Raw genomic sequence first — 16,366 nt, 5'->3', positions numbered from 1 at the left:
CTGTCCCTGGGTGTGTTTATAACATGCCCTGCATCCGCCTGACCTGCAGCCTGCATCGTGTTGACTCAGGGTGGGCACTGCCTGTTGCTCTAGTGTTGACAGTGGGCCTCTAGTATTGATAAATGGGCCTTCCCTGCTTCCCCACCAAGGATGCTTGCTCGGGGTCACTAGTCACATGTAGCCACAGACACTTTAGTTATTTACATTTAAATAAAATTTAAAATCCAGTTCTCAGTCACACTGGTCACATCTCGAGGGCCAGGTGCCCCATGTGGCTGGTGGCCGTGTGTTGAGCAGACGGATAAGGCATTGCCATGGCAGTGAGGTCTGCTGGGCACCATGTTACCCCTCAGCCTCATGCAGCTGTCCCCAGGGGAGGCCAGGATGGTGACAAGCTTCTCCCCATGTCCCACCTTTCTTAGCTGTCAGTGCCTTGATTTGTCTGAAGGGTGTTGTCACACTCACAACTTTTCCACTCCTGATTTTCCTAAGGGGATCTGATCCCTGCAACTAATGGAAGCACCAGGAGCACCCTCTTTTTTGAGATGAGACCCTGAGTCTTATACACCGGGTTCTGGCCTGGCCCTTCATCAAGGCCATCGTGATCTCCTACTCAACACACAAACACACATGCACACACAGACACACGTGTACGCACATGCATACCCGCTTCCTGTGTAAAGTCTAGTTAGTGGCAGTGTCACTGACAAGACCCCTAGGAACTGATATGGTTCCTGTTGCTACCTTGAAGTGTCTTCTGGGTGGGGACACAGCCTTGGAGAAGGCTCCTAATTCACCCATCCTCAGCCTAAGCACACTTGGTTTGGAATTGTTTCTGGGAGTGAATAAACCAACTTTTTGTTCAAGGGAATTTTGGGGAGGTGGAGAAAAGCTTAGTACTTGTTCATTTCTGTGTAGCTGAAAAAATTCGACATTGTTTCCTCATAATGTTTGGAATCTGAAGTTTTGCCCGTTTTGCAAGGAAGATGTGAAAAGAAGAAACGCTCCTCATGAAGGCGAAACAGAAAAACCATAACGCTGGGGGAGTGATCCTGCTCTACACTTGCAAATACGAGAAAATAGACTTGTTTCTGGGAATGTGTCCTATTTGCTCATTTAGGAAGTCCTGGAGGTGGCTGAGGGGAGCACCCGAGGTACCCCCGGGGAGTGGCAGGCTGAGGCAGAGACCTGCAGCTGGCCTATTACTAGAATTCCTGTGCTGCTTAATTCGAGTTGAGATAAAATACCACAAGAGAGGTCGCTTCGGGGAGTTCGTGCATTGCAGGACTTCCTGTCATGATTCAGCCTGACATCAGGAAGCATAGCCCTGTCACCTCCCAAAGGAATGTCACCCACAGCCAGCCCTTAGGCTCAGTTTGCAGCAAAGGATACAACCAAGATTCTTCTTCCTGAATTATTGTGCTAACAGTATTGATATGTCTAAAAATTATTGTGGGCTTGGCGTCTGTGGCTCAAGTGGCTAAGGCGCCAGCCACGTACACCCAAGGTGGCAGGTTAGAATCCAGCCCAGGCCTGCCAAACAACAATGACAGCTGCAACCAAAAAATTGCCTGGCGTTGTGGTGGGTGCCTGTGGTCCCAGCTACTTGGGAGGCGGAGGCAGGAGACTCCCTTGAGCCCAGGAGTTGGAGGTTGCTGTGAGCTGTGATGCCACAGCACTCCACCCAGGGGGACAGCTTGAGGCTCTGTCTCAAAAATAAATAAATAAATAAATAAATAAATAAAAATTATTGTGTGCAGGGTTGGGGAGGTTATTGGACTAAAACTGTTTTCCTGAATGATGGTTTCACATTACTTCTTTAGAATCCAGTGTGGAAATTGGGATTCTTTCCTCAGCCCTGTCTGTTTCTCCCTGTTTGGGAGCCCATGTTGTGCTCACTGCAGTGGTCAGATGTATTTGGATTGATTTTGAAGCTGGAGCCTTCCCTGTGGAGGGTATAATTCTTGAGCAACCGATTATCCACTCTGGCTATGCACTAGACACACCTAGAGAACTTTTCAGAAAATGCCGATGCCTGGGCCCATCCCCTACAGATTCTGAGCAAATTTCTGGACTGAGAAAACAGCTCCCCGGGTGTCCCACCCACAGCTGGGCTGCAGAATAACTGATCTTGTGCACTTGTTCTGTACGAGGTGAACTTAACTGATGAAAGCTGAGGCCGGGCACCTTAGTGCTCATCAGAAACACCCAGGTCTGGTTCAGGGCGCTGCAGTGGACTCAGCGGCATCCGTGTTTTTAAGAAGCACATAGAGTGATTTTAAAGCAGGTGTTTAGAAGATATGTAGCTGTGTTTCTGACCTTCTGCTTCTCAATGGAGACATCAGAGCCTTCCTGATTTCCATGGTTATTTTGGCCACTGAAGCCCCTCACTGCAGCCCTGAGCCCAGCCAGACCATGTGCCTCTGGGTTAGACGTGTTGCCACCTCTGTAGACCAAGTGGACTTGCTCTTCTGTCTTCTGGCTTGATGTATGGCCAGAGGCTCAGTAACATTTTTTAAAAAACTTTTTTACAAATTAAAGTCTTGTATAATTATGGGTATACAGTGGTGTTATGATACATGTATATAGTGTAGAATGATTGAATCAGAGTAATGAAGCTATCCATCACCAGGAATGCTGATTATTCTCTGTCTCCTCCTGTCCAACTGCACTCAGTATTCTCTGACCATCCCTTTCCTGTCTCTCCGCAGTCCCTGGTAAGCACCATTCCAGTCTCTGCTGCTTGGAGTTTGATTATTTGAGATTCCACGTGAATGGGATTATGTGGGATTTGTCTTTCTGGGCCTGGCTTATTTCCCTTAGCTTCATGTCCTCTGAGTTCATCAATGGTATCCCAAATGACAGGATTTTCTTTTTTTAGGTGGAATAGGATTCTATTGTGCATATATATTCCTTTAAAAAAATTCACCTATTCATCCCCTGATGGACTCTTAGGTGGATTGCCCATCTTGGGCTATCGGGACTGATCCTGCGGGGGTCATGGCAGTGCAGGGTCCTGTCAACATGCTCATTTCAGTCCCCAGGACATGTATACAGAAGTACTACTGCTGGGTTGTCCCTTCGTTTTCCCCTAATTTCTGTCTTTGGTACTATTGCCTTCCCAGGGTGAAGGACATCAATGACCTTTTGTTTCCTCTGAAGGAGTTGGTTGGTCATGAACTTCCTTGCTGCCTTGCTCTTAGTCTTGTCCCGAGTGATGGCTCATATCTGAGGAGGATGGACCATTCTTCTTCTGGCATTTCTTTCTCCTGTTGTTTCTCTTCTTTTAGTGTAATTTTAGGTTCCTCATCTTTGAAATAAATCACAGAGGAGCCTAGGATGTGTTCTAGGGACCCAATAGAATATTTTATTCATTCTTAATAATGCTTGGGGGGTGTGTGTGTGTGAGAGAGAGAGTATGAATTGATCTGATCTGTATTTCTTCTCAGTGAGACAGCCAGCCATTCAGAATTTCCTATGCCATTCATCTTTAAGAAATGGTTGGCTTTCGTCTGCTGTGTAGAATCTTCAGCTCTTCAGGCTTTGTCTAGGGTAGGCAGCAGCTGAGACCCCTTGTCTGCTGAGAGGTGTTTGGCTGCATGGGGGCAGATCCCTCAGGCCTGGCCTCATGCCCTCCTCATGGCAAAGAGGGTGATGAATTCTTACTTTGTTAGTTCCCTAGAAGGCTGGTTGTTTAAAGGATCCTGGCACCCCTTCCCCCCTCTTACTCCCATGTAACACACCTGCTCCCCCTTTGCCTTCTGCCTTATTGGAAGCTTCCTGAAACCCTCACCAGAAGCCCAACAACTTGCAGAACCATGAGCCAAAGAAAGCAATTTTCCTTATATATTACTGAGTTCAAGGCATCCCTTTATAGCAGTGATTTCTAATGGGTGTGCTATAAGAGAATCTTAGGTGTGCCACAAAAACTTTTTCCTGCAATCCCATTACTAGGCATCTACCCAGAAGGAAAAAAAATATTTTATCATAAGGACATTTGCACTAGACTATTGATTGCAGCTCAATTTACAATCACCAAAATGTGGAAACAGCCTAAATGCTCACCACTCCAAGAATGGATTAACAAGCTGTGGTATATATACACCATGGAATACCATTCAGCCATTAAAACAGAGACTTTACATCTTTTATATTAACCTGGATTGGGGTGGAACATATTCTTCTTAGTAAAGCATCAGAAGAATGGAGAAGCAAGAATCCAATGTACTCAATTCTAATATGAAGGCAGTAGATGAGCTAATACCAGCTGGGGTGGTAGGGGGATGAGGGTGCAGGGAGAGGGGAAAAGGGAGGGGCATGGGGACTTTATCTAACAAATGCAATCAGTGTAACCTAATTCTTTGTACCCTCAATGAATCCCAAACAATAAAAAGATTATTAATTAAATTATTTTCAAAAGAAGTTCAAAGCACAGAAAGCATATTCTTTTTATTTACTCTTTTTTTTTTTTCCGATCAACATACTGTAAGTGTGCTGCGGAAGTTTAACTATAGGTTCAAGTGTGCCGTGAGATAAAAAAGGTTGAAAAACACTGCTTAATAGCAACACAAAACGAATTGACATAGGACCCTTGGGTGCTAGGCTGTCCCCTGTCCAGGCTGCTGCCTTGTTCATGCACCCTGTGTGGGTGATCCTGACCACGCCATACAGCATCTCTGCGGCATTAATAACACTTGTAAATGAAAAATTTCCAAATATGGGTATCTGCTCACCTGTGTATTGATTTTTATCATAATCGATACTGGCCCATCTAGTGTGTGACCATCAAGTCATTCCTGTGAATGTTCTAGAAGTCACTCAGAATGGATGAAGAATGAATCAGAGTCACATTAACGTTCCCATGTCAGGTGATAGGCAGCCGATTTTCATCATTCATGGCTTCTGTGAATTTGGGTTCACCTGCTCATTAGGATTTATTTGTAACCCACACCTCAGTATTCTCAGTGCTTTCCTGGTCATCTGAGGTCACGTCCCTGCAGCACAGAACTTGACTCACTCCATGTGCACAATTGTTCCGAGCCTCTGGCTTCTTGTTTCAGCTCGTCCTATAAACGAGTGTCCTTTCCCAGTGAAGTTAGTGAGTGCTACATGTTTTTATTTTTCTTTTTTACATTTTTTGTAATTTTTTTCTCCCTGGTGGTTTTGCTATTTAAAATGAACTGAAGGGTTCTTTAGTGTCCCTAAGTGCAAGACGTTTGTGATGTGAGAAAACCTGTGAGAGAGAGAAGCTTCGCCCATGCTGGCCCTGTGTTCAATGACTCAGCACTGAATATTAAACAAAGTGTCTTTAAGCAGAAACACATTAAACAAGTTATGCACTAGCTGGTGGTTGTGACCACAAGCTCTGTGCACGTAACCCCTGAGGCACCGAGGATCAGCATTTGCTAATCAGCATTTGGGGTGACTTTATAGAACATAACCACTTTGAATAATGAGAATCACTATATTTTGTTTTTTCTCTTTTACAAAAGAAATAATTTTTAAAACCAATACATTTGACTGTTTTGTAAGAAGTGTGTTTTTGAAATAAGTGAACTACTTTATAATACAGTGGAATCTCTTAGCCTGGCACTTCATTCCACCTGCCCTTCATTCCATCAAGCTCCTCTGAGGTGCCTGGCACTGTTTTAGTCCCCAGAGGGCATCAGCAAATACATCCAGAAAAATAAAGATCATAATTTTAGGGGAAAGAAGCAGTCTCATCAACTTGATATTTCTCGCAATAAGGTTCTTCTAATCATCGCACATCCTTCTTATGAGAAGCTCATTTTTCATGGTCAGTATATCTACAATAAATGCCTTTCTCATGAGCAGAGACAGATTGCATGAGGTCTCCATGCACCGGCACAAGCTGGAGACAGCCAGTGAGGTAGGATAGTACATACCCCCGGAGGTCCGCGTGGCTCCCAGGGTGCAGACCCACAGGACAAGCCCAGGTCATACCGAGCACAGGTTCACCAGAGGCTGCCAGGCAGGCGGAAGCCTGTGCCTCACACAGAGCAGCCTCCGGCATTCTGTCAGCCTGAGTCCCCATGGCTCAGGTGCACACCTGGAACGATTCTCTCTCTGAACAGCCCTCATATCTTTCAAGGCCCCCACCAGTAACAGGCCCACTCGTTTGTTCTTTTAATCAGGAATGTACAGTTCTCTCATCCCAGATGCAATTTATAAGTCAGGGATCATTTTTACCATAAGCAGTGCTGCCTAAGGACAGCCACGGGAGCGGCAGGGCAGGCTTCCTGCGGCCAGAGCTGTTCCACAGACGGTAAAGGATGAACTGAAGTGGTCCTTTTGTCAAAGAACTTCTATTCCCTGAAGGGTAGAACATTGGCCATTTTAGCACTTAGAGGTTTTTGTGACCAGAGTGCTTTAGACAACAATCGTAGCTGAGTTTTTTATTTAGAGCTGTCTGTGTTCCGTGTTTCTTATACACCATTCTTTGGTCCTCGTGATCTCTCTGTGTGCTGGAAAAGGTGTTTTGGTCTATACTGTCCTGGCCATTCCGTTCCTCCCATGAGATCAGTGCAGCAAACAGCGGTAGCTCATTGTTGCCCGGCTGCCTTGCAGGTGACTAGCATATGTGCATCGTGCCGGCCCTCGTGGTCAGAGGGGTGGCTGGCTGATGGGGAGATGCCTTAATCTTGCTCTGGAGCCCACATTATGTAGGGTGAGATTTTTGCTTTGCTTTCATATTTTTAAATGAAAAACCTTAAATTTTTTATGACTACTTTGTAATATATAGACAAGTAGAGACAGTGGTCTAATGATCACACCTATATTCAGAACTTAGTTGAGGCAATAGTTTGCCATCTTAGCTTCATCTACTCTTTTTTTCCCCTGAAGTGTTTTTAAAGTGTAGCCATCATAAAATTTCATCCCCCCTGAATAATTTAATATGACTCTCTTTTAGAAAGATATTGTAATACAGATTATCCCTCCTAACATAATTAGCCTTATGTGGTACCCCTGAGCCGGTTTGGTGGGTAAGAACATGTAAGCATGCCTTCCCAGGAGTGAGGCCGTCCCCACCTGACAGTGAGGGTGGGCCCTGAGCCATCCTCCCACTGTCACTGGAACACCCACTCCTGTCACCAGCACCAGTGTAGCTCTTACTGGGTGCCTCGAACCATGACAGTCTCACGTAGACTGACAATGGAATCCTCACATCAGCTCTCCGAGCTGGGCTTCACTATTATTCCCATTTTACAGATGGGGAAGTGGAGGCCTAGTATCCTGGCTAAAGGGAGTGGAGTGAGGTTTTGGATCCAAATGCTCTGATCCTGGAGCTGGACTCACACTGCCTTGCAGACCATCTGTCCTCCCCTACACATACTCAGGCTTCCAGTGACTCCACAGGAAGGTCCTGCCTAAAATAAAGTGCACCAAATGCAGCTTGACCTTGTTACGGGGTGAAAGGTAAAGGTTAACACTGCCTTCCAAGAGCAAAGACTCAAATTTTGTAGAGTTATTTTTGTTGTTTTAATTTAGATGTCAAATTGTGTTAAAGGTTGTGCATAAGAAGAAAAAAGAGTTAGGGTAACAAGGCCCAGGATTTCTCCATAATTTTGGATGAAGCAGTGATTGATTAATAAGCCTGTTAAAAAATCTAACTAGACAATGTCTAAATAAGAAAAAGTCTTGCTAGGGTGGCGCCTGTGGCTCAGTGAGTTAGGGCTCCGACCCCACATACCAAGGGTGGCAAATTCAAACCCAGCCTCGGCCAAACTGCAACAACAACAACAAAAAATAGCCAGGCGTTGTGGCAGGTGCCTATAGTCCCAGCTTCTCAGGAGGCTGAGGCAAGAGAATCACCTAAGCCCAGGAGCTGGAGGTTGCTGTGAGCTGTGATGGCACAGTACTCTATTGAGGGTGACAAAATGAGACTCTGTCTCTAAAAAAAAAAAGAAAGAAAGTCTTGCTAACTATATTGCTTTTGGTGGGAGTGTGTAACACGAAACTGATTTTTCTTGTGCATTCCATACCTGTACAGTAAAACAAGGACCTAACATTTTGAGGTAGAAGCATCTTAGGATAGTCTCAACATTCCTGTAAGGAAAATATGGAATAGATAGATAGGGTGTCAAATACAGAGCATGTGGGGTCTTGGGGACACTGGCCTCTGCTATTGACTTGGACAGATGTGGAGTGGACTGGACTGGGGGCTCTGGAGCAACCTGGCTTCCTGAGATTTGAGAGGAACAAGCAGGGCTCCTGGCTGGAAAAGATTAATCACATCCTGATCGCTTGTCCATCTGTTCAATAATTATAATCCCAATAATCATTTACTGAGTCACTCAGATATTTGATGGGGTTATGGATCATCTATTATAGAATAATCACATCTTAGTTATGAATCCATTTGCTTATTCATTTATCTGAAATGTATGTATGGATGACCATTTATAGGCCATGTCATGGGCATTAGGTAAACAAGGGTTCTGGCTTCACCCTGGGAAGAGCTTGGGAGTTGTCACTTCATCCTTACAAAAAGCTGGACAAACTGAAAATCAGTGACTTATCTTATCAGAGAACTGAGGTCCCACAGCAGGTGGACACCCAGAGGTCTGGAGAGATGGCTCATCAGGGATGCCACACCTATTTCCCTGGAGCAGAAGCTTTGGAGGATTATATAGATAGAAACTCTTAAATGGTGATTTTGATGAATTTCTGGGGCTGACTGTGGAACACTGAGAAAAAGAGGGAAACTCCTGTGGGTAGAAGTGTCAGGAGGGCTTCTACGTTCTTGGGCTTTACCTCCAGGGCCCTTACCTTTAAGGGTACCCGGTGTGTGCTTTAAGAAGTGTGATAAGACATGCACACCCAGAAAGGACTGCCATGAGGGAGGAAGTTTAGACTCACAGACCCCTAGAAAAAGGAGGCACAGTCCACCACACAGGGCCAGATGGAGAAACGTGAGGGTAGGGGTGGAGCAGAGAGAATGAGGGAGAGTGTGGGGCCAGAGCCGGTGCTTTCTCCAGGAAAGGTGAGGCAGGGCCAGCAGGCGTAGGCTTGGCTGGTTTCAATGCGTTCAGCAGGCTCTGCGGTGCAGGGCTGTCCCCAGTTGTCTGTTCCTGGCCGTAAGATGTTAGGGCAGCAGAGCAGTGGCTTGGCTGTGAGAGCCTGATAAAGGAGGTGCTTTGGAAGTGGTGAGTGCACATGAGGAGTCTTTCACCCTCTCTAGAGATTATCTAGTGCTGGGAGAGACGGTATCTCCCGCATCAGCAGGGCCACAGATGTCAAAACGTCAGAAAGGATAAAACATAAAAAAGTGTGATTAACATAAACTTCAGCAGGTACTTACGGTGGCTCTGGCAGGGGAGGGAAAGAGTGATAATTATGAGTGTACCTAGAGTCTTCTCTATAACAAAGGTTACTCTCCAGGAGCCCACTTTGTTACAGACCTACCTCAACTGGGAATCCCTCATCGTCCAACACTTTCCTGTCTTCCTATGTAACTTAAATGACCAAAAATCCCATCCCCGACAGGTGTCAGAGCTTCAAGGAAATTGTATATAATAATATTTAAATACAATGATAATAATATATAATAAGTATATGTAATAGTAACAGAGTCAAACATCCAAGAGGCCATAACAAACCTAAGCATGTATGTACATCACACCAGCATCAAAATATACAATGTGAATGTTGATAAGGAGAAAGAAACAAACCCACTGTTATAGTTGGAGGTTTCAGACTCCTGTCAGTAACTGATAGACCAAATAGGTAGAAAATCAGTAAGGATATAGATGACCTGGGCTGTACTACCAATCACCTTCATCTAGTTGATGTTTTAAAAATATTTCTTTTTTTTTTTTTTTGAGACGGAGCCTCATGGGTAGAGTGCCATATTGTTACACCTCACAGCAACCTCCAACTTAGCTGGGCCTACAGGTGCCTGCCACAATGCCTGGCTATATTTTTTTGGTTGCAGCCATCACTGTTGCTTGGTGGGCCTGGGCTGGATTCGAACCCACCAGCTCAGGTGTATGTGGCTGGCGCTTTAGCCGCTTGAGCCATAGGCACCAAGCCATGTTTTAAAAATATGTCACTCAGGCTCAGCACCTATAGCTCAGTGGCTAAGACGCCAACCATGTACAATGGGACTAGCAGGTTCGAATCCGGCCTGTGGCCTACCAAACAACAGTGACAACTACAACAGCAGCAGCAACAACAACAACTAAAAGCCAGGCATTGTGGTGGGTGCCTGTAGTCCCAGCTACTTGGGAGGCTGAGGCAAGAGAATTCCTTAAGCCCAAGAGTTTGAGGTTGCTGTGAGCTGTGACACCACGGCACTCTACCTATGGTGACATAGTGATACTCTGTCTCAAAGGAAAAAAAACAGAAAATTTCACTCAACCACATAAGAATGCACGTTCTTCTCTAGCTTACGTGGAACATTCACCAAGGTATAGCATATTCTTAAAAAATATCTGTTAACGAATTTAAAAGAATAAAAGTCATACAAATTATATTCTTTTTCTTTTTTTTTTTAGAGACAGAGTCTCACTTTATTGCCCTAAGTAGTGTGCCATGGCGTCACAGCTCACAGCTACCTTCAGTTCTTGGGCTTAGGTGATCCTCCTGCCTCAGCCTCCCGAGTAGCTGGGACTACAGGTGCCTGCCACAACACCCGGCTATATTTTTTTGTTGTTGCAATTTGGCTGGGGCTGGGTTTGAACCCACCACCCTTGGTATATGGGGCCAGCGCCCTACTCACTGAGCCACAGGCACCACCCCACAAATTATATTCTTAGCACAATAGAATTAAACTAAATATTAATAACAAAAATGATAGCTGGAAAATCCCCAAGTATTTGAAAATTAAACAACAGAGTTTTATATAACCCTTACAGTTATATAATAAGTTTTAAAAGAAATTTTAAAATATGTTGAACTGCATAAAAATGAAAATACAACTTGTCAAAAATTTTGAGAGGCAGCAGAAGCAGTGCTTAGAGGGAAATTTATAACACTAAGTACATATATTAAATAGAAGAAATATACAAAGTTAATAATTTATCATTTCACCTTAGAAAACTATGGAAAGAAGAGCAAATTAAGCCAATACCAAGCAAAGGAAAAATATAATAAAAATTAAAGCAGAAATTATTGAAATGGAAGACAGGAAAATGGTTTGATAAAACTTTAGCCAAAGTCAACAAGAAAAATAGATAAGATACAAGTTATTAATATCAGAAATGAAAGAGAAATCATCACAACTGATGCCATGGACATCCTAAGTATAATAAAAGAATATTGTGAACAAATTTGATAACTTAGGTAAATTAGGCTAACTCTTAAAAGATGCAAAGTACCAAAACTTACAAAAGAAATGATAGCTATCCTGCATAGCCCTATGTTTCTAAAATTTAAATCAATGTAACCTTCCAAAAAGAAATTACCAGGCCTAGCTAGGTTCACTGGTGAATTCTACTAAATCTTTGTAGAAGAAATAATATCAATTTTCCATAATCCTTTCCAGAAAAAAGAAGCAAAAGAAACAGTTCTTAATTCATCTTATGAGCAATACCAATATTAGGTAATAAATACAAGACATGAAAATTACAAACCAATATCACTCATAAATACAAAAGCCCTCAGTAAAATATTAGCAAATTGGCCAGGAGTGGTGGCTCACACCTGTAATCCTAGCACTCTGGGAGGCCAAGGCGGGTGGATCACTTGAGCTCACAAGTTCGAGACCAGCCTGAGCAAGAGTGAGACCCCCCCCCATCTCTACTAAAAATGAAAACTGAGGCAAGAGGATTGCTTGAACCCAAAAGTTTGAGGTTGCTGTGAGTTGTGACACCACGGCACTCTACCGAGGGTGACAAAGTGACACTCTATCTCCAAAAAACAAAAATGAGCAAATTAAACAATATATAAAAAGAATGGGGTACTGTGACCAAGTGGGGTTTATTTCAGATATATAAAGCAGGCTTAACATTTAAAAATAAATTAATATAATCCATCAGATCAACGGGCTATAAAAGAAAAATTATGTGATTATATCAATACGTACAGAAAGGGCACTTGACATAATTTAACATCCTTTAACACCCATTCTCTCCAAACTAGAAATACAGGGGAACATCCACAACTTTATAAAGAATATCCGCAAAAAACCTACAGTTAACATCATAATTAGTGGTGAGAGACTGAACACTTTCCTCTACTTAAGAACAAAGCAAGACTGTCCTCTCTTACCACTTCTGTTAAACAGCATACTGGATGCCCTAGCTAGTGCATTGAGCAAGAAAATGAAATAAAAGGTAGAAAGATCCAATTAAAAAGAAATAACATAGCTTTATTCACAGATAACATGCTTATCTATGTAGAAACTTGAAAGAATCTATTAAACAACCTTTGTAACTAAGAAGCAAGTAGAGTGGGATTGCAGGATACTAGGTCAATAGACAGAGGTCAGTTGCTTTTCTGTATACCAGCAGTAAGCAGTTGGAATTTCAAATAAGAAAAATTACCATTTGCAATAGCATCTAAAGGACAAAAAAAAGAAAATGAACACACACACACACACACAAAATCCTCAGGTATAAATATTCTTCTTCTTTTTTTTTTTTTATTGAGACAGAGTCTCACTCAGTCACCCTGGGCAGAGTGCCGTGGCATCATAGCCTACAGCTACCTCGAACTCTGCAGCTGCCTCCTCAATAGCTGGGACTACAGGCACCTGCCATGTGTCTGGCTTGTTTGTTTGTTTGTTCTTTTCCTTTATTTTTAGTAAAGACAGGGTGAAAGTAAAGGTAAATTAAGTCAAAATAGTGCTGCGTAGTACAAAAGAAAAGCATTGCTACCTGTAGGGGATTGAATGTTCTGGGAGCAGCAGGGGACACAGCACATAGACTGTGAAGCCAGATCTCAGGGAAGCCAGTTTTGGTTTTTTTTTTTTTGGAGACAGAGTCTCACTCTGTCACCCTGGGTAGAGTGCCTCGAGTACCATGGCATCACAGCTCATAGCAACTCAAAGTCTTGAGTTCAAGCGATCCTCTTGCCTCAGCCTCCCAAGAAGCCGGGACTAACAGGTGTCCGCCTGGCTATTTTTTTTTTTTTTTAAGAGACAGGGTTTTGCTCTTGCTCAGGCTGGTCTCAAACTCCTGAGCTTAGGCAATTCACCCACCTTAGCCTCTCAGAGTGTTAGGATTATAGGTGTGAGCCACTGTGCCTTGGCCTGGGAAGCCTGTTTTGACCCTGAACTCAGAAGGTGGCCTGGGTAGTGGGGGATTTTTAACACAAGAATGGTCCATGGATTAGAAAGAACATGTGGGAAAGGAGCAAGGGGGACAGCCAGATCTGCTCAAGAGAGATGAGGAGGCAAAAGGTATTACATGATTTGGAGGCAAATGATTGGGAGGTGAGATGAGTGGGATTATCCGTGGGTTGACTAAGGAATGTGGGAAGGGAGTGATCTAAGAGAACTTGAACATGTAAATGGATGCAGTTCATGGGCACAGCTCCAGAGAACAACGAGGCTCTCGGTGTTTGGCAGGCAGGGCCCTGAGCTTGCATTTGGATGGGTTGACGATGAGGTGTCCTTCATCACCACATGAAGAGTCTCTAAATGCTGCAGGTGAGGGAAGATGCCGCCTTCAATACTGGCTCAGTACTGACCATGTGCTGTTCAGGTAGCTGACCTTGCTGAGCCTTGACTTCCCAGGTCTGGGAATTGGGGATTACAGCAGTAACCGCCTTTAGGGCTGGGGTGCAGGTCGGCCAGTGAGTGCCCTGAGTCAGGTGCTCGTGGAATGGCTGTTCTCATCATTGTCACGGTCATCCCGGCCAGCGCTAAACATGTGGTTCAAGCTTGTCATCTGTTAAATGAGAAGACTTTCACAGAGCTGTCATTTTCACAGGTTTGGGGTGACTACTGGTACTTTTCTGAACACATCTCTTGTGAGCGTCTAACCCCACAGCAACCACGACTCCGTCCAGCGCCCTGCTCTGGAGAGCGGTCTTTCCAGGGGTGCATGCACAGGGGTGTCTCACTGCCTTTTGCGGAGCCAGTCCTGGTTGGGCTGTTTGTGGCTCTTTTCACGATGGGGCAGTCACAGCCTGGAGTGAGGAAGAAGTTCAAAGGCTGCTTGTTTCCCGGAGTGTGGGAGTATTTAGTAGCTGCTCGTAAAGGACCCCTGTCTCGACTAGAGGGTCTTGTCAGAGGCCCTCCATAAAGTGGCGTCTTTTGGTACTTTTGACAGCTACTACCTTGAGCAGCTGTCTTCCCAGGAGACAGGGAACAGGGAAGGGAGAGCCGGCACCTTGGCTCTGGCCTTGCTGCCATACAGACCACCTCTGCTTGACCTTGCTAAGTCTCCTGGCTGGCAATGAGCATCTTGAGGTCTTCTTGAAGGCTTTTTCAAGCATCTCCCTCCTATTTGTTTTAGCCTTTTGGTTGAATTTGGTACATCTTTTACCTAGGACTTTTCACAAGTTATTAAATAGCCAGGAAAACCTGCTATACCCTACCCAGCAATTCTAGACAAAGTTCGCTTCAGTAAGAACCCTTGGGAGAAGGTGTTTCCTGGCTGGCCATGTGCACTGACTGTTTCCTGAACTCGGGCTCTGGAAGGGTCAGTGTCTCCGGGCATTCATTACTTCAATTTGAATGTGCGATTATCAGAGGCCCTGAGCTGCCGGGACCTCACACTTCTGCTTTCGGGCCTGTTTTGCATGCTGGCACTTTGAGGAAAAGGCCACTTCCCTAGTTACGGACACATCCCCCCAGGAAGCAGTCCGGCTTGTTGATGCTCATCTTCTGCTTTCTCTCCATTTCAGCTGTGTTCCTTTTAAGAACTTTCCTCCGGATTGTTGTGATTCCTCCCTTCCCACACTCCATGCTGCCCGGCTGCACCTGGGGTTCCAGCCCTGAGTTTGAGTCCAGGAGAGGGAGGTAGGTCAAATTCGTAGGACTCAAGCGTATTTTGAAACTCTGACTTCAGGCCTCTGTGCCGCCCAGGAGGCCGTGGGAGGGATTCCTGGTTTTCATGCCCACGGGTGCTTCCCTCCCACATGCCGCCAGCCTTCTCCCCGAGCACCTGCCCCCTTCAGCGGTGAGCACGGCTGTGTGCCCCCCGGGGCTTGCTGTAGTTGTCATGGGCCAAATCATCCTTCTCATCTTCATATAACCTTTGCCAGTTTCTTTAAGCATCAGGTATATTTCTGTTTCAGATTTATGAAAGACATAGCTATGAAATCTTAGGAAACCACCATAAGCTTCTATAATGTTTTCCAGTCATGAATCATGCATAATTATTTTTTAACTAGCTAGAGAAAAAAAATGGTAGTGTTTTTTTTTTTTTTTTTAAAAACATCCATTCATTTCAACTCTGGGGTTTTACGATCCATGTTCAGCCTGCTCTTTTTGCTTAAATCAGGTGGTTTGGTCTCTCCAGGAGCTTCAGGGTCCCAGGGAAGGGATGCTGTCCAGGAGGAGTGATGGAAAAGTGAAGTAATGGTGCCTGGAAGCTGCAAACTTTAACAAGACCTTACAAGTCAGACAGAAGAAGTCAGGTCTGCTGACTGTTGTCCCTATGGCCTCCCCCAGAAGCTCCCACTGCCTCTGTTCTTCTGAGTGGGATGGGTCTTGGAATTGGATTGGGAGCAGATCAAGGGGCACTCTGTGACTCTGCTGCCCTGCTCTCACCCCTGTGTGGTTTACCCAGACAAAGACCAGTGAGCAATCTCGGGCATTCTCACTGAATTTCACTTTTGTCTAAATCTGGTTGTATTTTTCCCCAGAGGAGAGTGAGGGGTGAGGTGGCCCCTGAGATATGGGGAGACATCTTTGGACCTACTCAGGGCCAGCCCCTGCCCCCTTCTGCCCAAGGCAACTCATGAGGGCCTTTGCTAAGTGACAACTTTGAATGTGACTCAGTGCTCATTTAATTATTCCCCAAGGCTAGATCTCCCTGTAATAACCAATGGCTCCCTCTCCACCTCTGAGTGCACCTGTGCCATGCCGTGCACAAGTCTTCCCCTGGAGGAGGATTACAGACACAGGGAGTGGTGGCCCAGTTCCAGCTAACACCCCCTGCTCCTGGGGGTGTGGTCAATTCACTTCACCTGGAAGCAGGAACCCTTGGGCAGGGAAGTACTGGGTTACAGCAGAGATTCTCAAAGTTACAGAGCTTCAGAGTCACCTGGGAAATTGTTTAGAATACAGACTTCTCCCCCTGGCTGGGGTAATTCCTCTTTCTCATGAAAATTAACCCGCAACCCACCATGAAGTTGCCTTTCACCCGTATCCTGACACTTGTTTTCTTACCTTCTCTGGGCCTGCTTTGCTCAGCCAGGCTCAGATCCTCCTGCCCAGAGGGCAGTCCAGGGC

The 16,366-nt window shown here is 44.9% G+C and overlaps 1 protein-coding gene across 4 annotated transcripts in view; it reads left to right on the top strand.

Moving 5' to 3' along the window:
* The window catches only part of SYK (spleen associated tyrosine kinase), an 86,083-nt gene that overhangs the window by 13,855 nt on the left and 55,862 nt on the right, over nt 1-16,366 (top strand). For 2 of the 4 annotated variants that reach the window (XM_023516264.1, XM_023516263.1), the window contains exon 2: nt 14,815-14,929. The exons of the other annotated variants lie outside the window; for them this stretch is intronic. The gene's annotated coding sequence lies outside the window, so the exon portion shown is untranslated. The remainder of the gene's footprint in view (nt 1-14,814; nt 14,930-16,366) is intronic. 4 annotated transcript variants of the gene reach the window in all.

Source organism: Otolemur garnettii, unplaced genomic scaffold, assembly GCF_000181295.1.
Source record: "Otolemur garnettii isolate 467f Iridium unplaced genomic scaffold, OtoGar3 scaffold00088, whole genome shotgun sequence".
NCBI lineage: Eukaryota > Metazoa > Chordata > Mammalia > Primates > Galagidae > Otolemur > Otolemur garnettii.
Note: the sequence above shows the minus strand (reverse complement) of the source record. Positions and strands in the feature narration are given on the sequence as shown.